Source organism: Lactuca virosa, chromosome 5 (genome assembly GCF_052849685.1).
Source record: "Lactuca virosa cultivar CGN04683 chromosome 5, Lactuca_virosa_CGN04683_v6, whole genome shotgun sequence".
In the NCBI taxonomy this organism is placed as follows: domain Eukaryota; kingdom Viridiplantae; phylum Streptophyta; class Magnoliopsida; order Asterales; family Asteraceae; genus Lactuca; species Lactuca virosa.
In genome coordinates, this window is record NC_136430.1 from 29998103 (window position 1) to 30004316 (window position 6214).

Sequence of the window (6214 nt, forward strand, 5' to 3'; positions counted from 1 at the left end):
TTTACGACCGTAAACACATGTGTTTACGACCGTAAACTCCCAAGGAGTGGTCCAAGGACCATAAACTCCAAAGAAAGGCCATTTCGAGCCCTAGTCACTTCCTAAGCCTTGGATTCGAGTCTAGCTTACTTCCTTGTGTGGTATAAGACCTTAAAACACCCAATGGTACCATTACCATGAGTTTACGGCCGTAAACTCATGGGGGACATGGTCCAAGAACCGTAAACCCATATGGTGCTACCATATGGGGAGTAAACTCCAATGTGAGGTCATACTCTCTTTAAATGCAACCCTTGGTACTCCTAGCACTTGTAGCAAAGTGTTTCCATGTATTAGGGTGTCTTTACTTGCTTAATTAGTTGTTAAATGACTAATTAGATACATAAAATGTATCATTGCATGTTAAATAGGATCCGTGTGTGTGTTCAAGTCCTCACTTGACACTTAGCATCCTATACCATCCGTTCATCCGAATCACCCACTTCAGGTGAGTTCATACCCCTTAATCAACCTTTTAAATGATTTTAAATGCTTTTATGGGGGGGAGGGGGGGGGGAGAATACAAGTTGAATTGATAAGATATTATATCAATCACATGTGATTAATAACCGTCAATCAAATAGATTTTTGCATGTTAAACTGTTTTATCCGGCTAAAGGTTTTCATATCTTGTTTTCAAATCTCTTTTAAGTACTAAAACCTCTTTTTAAATTACCAAGCTTTTATCAAAGTATTTTAAACTTATATTCTCGAAAGATTCATGTCTATATAGATATAGTTATATAAGTAGGGTTTGAAGGACTTAGAACTGATAACCTGCTTTATTTCCTGTTCCTTGTTTGGTTGTGGACTTAGAGCATCCGGTTATTTGTCCGAGTGTCGTTGAAGTCCTAGTTATATATTATGTATATCTGGTTAGATGTTATTACTCTTATTCCAGTTCAACACCTTTGGGTAGCAAAGGCATCTAGATAACCTCTCGAGTAAACTATAATAGGTATAGTTTAGAAACCAACTATAACTTTCATGAAGGAGAACTTAGTTATATCTATATTCTGAAAACTTATACTTTTAGTAAAAAGAAAGGTTTATAGAAATCAAAACACGAGATACATCCTCATGACGCTGATTTCACCGTTGTCGAGTGGTAACCAGAGTCTTCTGGAGGGAGAGCGGGCATTGTGTGTATAGATCTATACGGGACAGACCATCCCACATCCTGACTGCTAGCTACAGTCCCGGCCGACCAAGACAAAGGGTGACAAATGTCACATTCATTCCGACGCCAGCAGGTCGTCATGTTTACATCCGTCAATCAGTATGGTTACGAGTATCTTTACATTTACCTTATAATTCATGGCTTTAAGGTAATAAGTGTTATCACAGTATTTTCTACATATAAAACCCTCATGATATATTTGTTGGATTAATGTCTAAGTCCATAACTATAATTGGTAAGACTTGACCCGACCCGGCATGGTCCATTTGGGTTGCATGGCATCATGCATTTGGATAGACTACAATGAGAGAAATAACACTTAAGGTTTGTGAATATATTATAAGTTCTAATATATTAATAAGATTATTTAATTAGTATTGATCAAGAATTAATCTAGGATTAATTAAGTGATCAAAAGAAGACTAATTAAATATATGGGTTGATTGTGTAAATCACTCATTCTTATATATGTGGGCTTGTGATCCAAGATTCCTTATGTTGGACTAAGTCCATGGGGTAACCCATGGATACTCCATGGAGGTTAAAATCCATGGAGCATAAGGAATGGGTAAAGTTAGGAGTTACATAGTGTAACCCTAATAACCACCATATAAAAGAATCCCATGGCTCAAGAAATTGTGCACTAGTGTGTGTGAATATGAGGGCTACACGATTTCAAGAAGTGTTCAAGTTTCTCTCAAGTCATTCCATGTGTATTTGGTGTTTTGTGAACCATTTGAGGTGTCACACTTGGGGCACTAGGCACTCAAGCTTCATGATGACATTCTACATCAAAGAGGTATGTATTCTATCTTGTTATATTCATTGTTTTGTATGCTAGATTAGGATAATACCTTGGATGTTCATATTTGCATGTATAATAGAGAAAACATAGATCCAAGGTATTTAGGGTTGCATGTACACTTAGGAGTGTTAGAATGCTCATAACCCATCAGTGGTATCAGAGCCTGGTTATTTTTCAATTATACTTGATGCAAGGTGCTGGAAAAAAAACTGGAAAAAATCGAATTATTATTTTTTTTTGGCCTGTTTTGGATTAGAATCATTACCGCAAAGTGTTTTTGTTCATAAAATTTGTTTTTTTGATACTATGGTAATGTTTATTCTCATCCAAATAAAGGATAATAATCAAAGTTTCAAGTTTTATACATGTTTATATGATGTTTGAAAAATGTTGATTATGGATGTTCATGTTTATGAGTTTGTTTAGATTAATAGGAAAAATTATGAGATAGTTGTTTTCAATCCATTTTAATCTAAGAGTTGATTCCAAAGTGTGTTTTTGTAACTTGTCCTCAAGTTATATGAAAAGTCACATTTAAGAATCATAAAACTCATAAAAGTTGGCAAAGGTTACAAAATGAAGAGTCTAGTTCTAATTAAATGGTTTTATGACTCCATAACTTGTCCTCAAGTTATGGAGGTTCAAGAGTCTCTTCATTAAATTAAAAAAAAGGTGTAACCTTAATTAGTTCCATAAGTTACAATAAAAAAAAGTTTTGTATTAATTAGTTTAAAGTCTTCCATAACTTGTCCTCAAGTTATGGAACTTGAAGAGTTTTTTTTTTATTTTTTTTATTTTTTTTATTTTTTTTTTAAATTAAAACTACTTTAAACTCATAAGTTATGGAATTAATTAGTTTTGAATAGTTTCAAAACTTGCCCTCAAGTTATGGAACTTGAAGAGTTTTTTTTAATTAAAACTACTTTAAACTCATAAGTTATGGAATTAATTAGTTTTGAATAGTTTCAAAACTTGCCCTCAAGTTTTGGAATTTGAAAAGTTTTCACTTATGAATACTTTAATTCCAAGTTAGCCCTTAGAATTTTAAAAGTTAAAATTCAACCCTTATACTTTATAATATTATAAGTTAATAATATTTATATATATGTATAAGAGTAAAGTCAGTCTTACCGTTAGTAGGCCTCATTCACGAAGCCGGTCTATAAGGGGGGTATAAGGTTACTGCCTATAAAATGGCAGTTTAATGGGTGTCCACTCTCACCCACCGCTTCCTTGACTGGTGGAGGGTCGTTAGCCGAACGGGTAGGACAAGGACTATAATTCTCCATTCATTAAAAGTATTAATGATAAATACTAAGTAACTAAACTCTTATTAATACCCAATCTTAGTTACTTAGGAAAATGTGAATTTGGTGCTAACCCATGAAATTACACTTTGCACTTTGCTTAAGTCGTTAGTGGAGCGTGTGTGGTTAACCGGCACACTAACATGGACTTAACAAGGTAGGCAAAGGGCAACTTAATATTTATCATAGTATCGGTGGAGCGTGTGTGGTTAACCGGTACACAGATTAAGGGGTAAATATTAAGGGTACCAAGTATATTTGCATGGTTATTCACACCTTGTTTTATGATCCTCGGCATCCCAGTCACAAAACCTGAAGGGCACACTCGAGACTGAAACATGCCTTTGAATAGTTCAATGAATCTCAAAGATCTAGGAATTTCAAATCCAATTAAAACCTAATAAATTATTTCGTTTTTCATGGTGGAAATTGGTGAATCGTCATTCACCTACCTTCAAATATTTTATAGCTTGGATTACGGCATCCCTCTTCTAAGTTATAAAATAGTTTGTTGGGTCCTAGCCTTAATATTTCAAATTGGGTGTCATATTAAGGACTTTAAATCAACTATCTTGAATATCTCCCAAAAAGATGTCTGGTCTAGACATTTATGATCTTCCCAAATCTCTTGAAACAAGCTTTCCTAAATGAAGATGATGTCCCATGGATATTATACTTCTTTCACCTCCTCCAATTATTCTCCCTAACCCACAAGTTCCTAAAAAGTTTAAGGTCACTCAAGCCCTATTGGCAAGGCAAGGTCTAGGTGTGATCACATCTTGGAGATGCAGTCACATATTGACAAGCCGGGAGAGTTGGGTGTCAAAGTCTTGAGAAAGTTGGTGGCTCAACTACTTTCTAAGTCACATAGTGAGTTCTTTTGGGAATCCTATGAAACAGACTAAGACAAGACCCTTAATGATCTTATCTATTTGCTAAGATCAACTTCCTAAAAACGCTATGGACATTGACAATGATGACATTGGATATCCAGTAAAGCTCTCTCTTCCCAATGGAAAGGGATCGGCCATAGTCAACTCGGTTGACCCAATGGTAAAGAGAGAGGCGAAGTCTGAGATAGTCCCATTATCAAGGGTCCATAGGTAACTATTGCCAAAGGAAGGGGCATTGGTTGCGAAGCTGCCAAATTTACCTAAGGATGTTAAAGTCAATAAGTTTGGCTCTACTTCAGGTAAAGTCCATTGTCTAACTCTATTAAGTACATGCTGATTCTGATCGCGAAGATGGATTTCAATCGCATGGTTCGGTGATCAGAATTTTGGGCTATTACTTAAGAGTTATGATATTTATATTGCTTAGGAATAGATAACAACAAGGTTTTCATATGGATTGTAAGGATAAGTTTTTCCGCAAAGTTTTAAAATAAAAGAAAAAGGTTTTGATTTTATTTATTTTAAGTATCCTTACAATGGCATTTGTGAAAAGTTGTTGCTTATAAGATTCCATCGATAGCAATATTGGAAAAAAATGGATTTGATTCTTTCGGTTGTGGTAGTGTCTAATATTACCAACTAAGGAAAGATTATCATCACCCAAGGTTCAATTGGACCGAAACTTGGAATCATACAAGTTGTATAGTATGATGAATGAGAACTTTCAGCTTGGAAAATTAAGACTAATTCCTTATGTGAATAAGGAAAGGACTAAGGGATCGAGTACACATTCTTGTGCACTGGTCAAGTCCACCACAAAAGATCAAGAAGACTATTCGTCATGATTTACTTAAGTTCAGTAAATATGGTTATACTTATAAGTTTAAGTATAAGTCTGTAGCATTGGAGACGTTTCAATGTGAGACAGAACGAATAAGAAGAATCAAAGTATGGCAGAAAGATAAAAGTTTCTCAAATCTGAAAAGATGGGAGAGTACTTTAGTATCATGTTTATGATCATCTTAATGATTAAGATACCATATCATAATTGGTCCTCTAAAGTCATCTTAGTGCATTCTTATGACTAAGAAGAGGAGTCATGAATTGTTGAAATGGTTAAATCAAAAAGATGAGTCATACTTCGTTCCAAAACAATTCTTAGAGTCATACTCCAAGATTGTAACTTGAGTGACATATCTTAAAGAGGGTTTGTTAACACTAGTCAAATGTAAGAGTAAAAGGTTATCTACTCTTGTACATTTGAAATTGGTAAGTTGTGATGTTTTGGATAAAACAGAGACCAACTTAGGCCAATTGTGTAAAGTGTTAGTCTTGATAAAGAATCCACACTATCTCTTGAATATTTGACAAGGGAGTCTTATATGTCAAGATGACAGTGGGAGTCTTAAAGCTCTTGAAAGTTTCAAGACTTAATCAAGAATAAAACCTAAAGTCCTTCACTAGCACACGACTTGAGGTTTATAACCTATCGTGTTGAAATTTTTGTGCCTATTCCAGTTGGCTTTGCATAGGAGTTCTGAGAGTTCTCAATTGGTTGCACAACTACTTGGAAGCAATGGCAGGCACCTGAGCTGCCAAATGGCAAGAATTTAAGATTGCACAAGTTTAATCAATATGAGTTTGGATTTGTCACTAACCTTGTCTTGTGATTATGGTTTTGACAAATTCACATGGATAAGAACACATACACTATTAAATCTAAGTGTCATAAGGTTTCTCTCCGATTCATGAAAATGATGGTGAGGAAACACTTTCACTAAGTAGATTTTAGCTAGATAGCAATTGTGATATTTGCATTCTCAAAGTCGTTAGTGGAGCGTGTGTGGTTTACCGGCACACTAACATGGACTTGTGAGAAGTGGCAAAGGTCTAAACAATTGAGACTATGATTACGACATCCCTTTTCATAGTTTTAAAATTGTTTAGACACACATGTGAGCTATCTAAGAGAGGTGTATGATTTTGATAA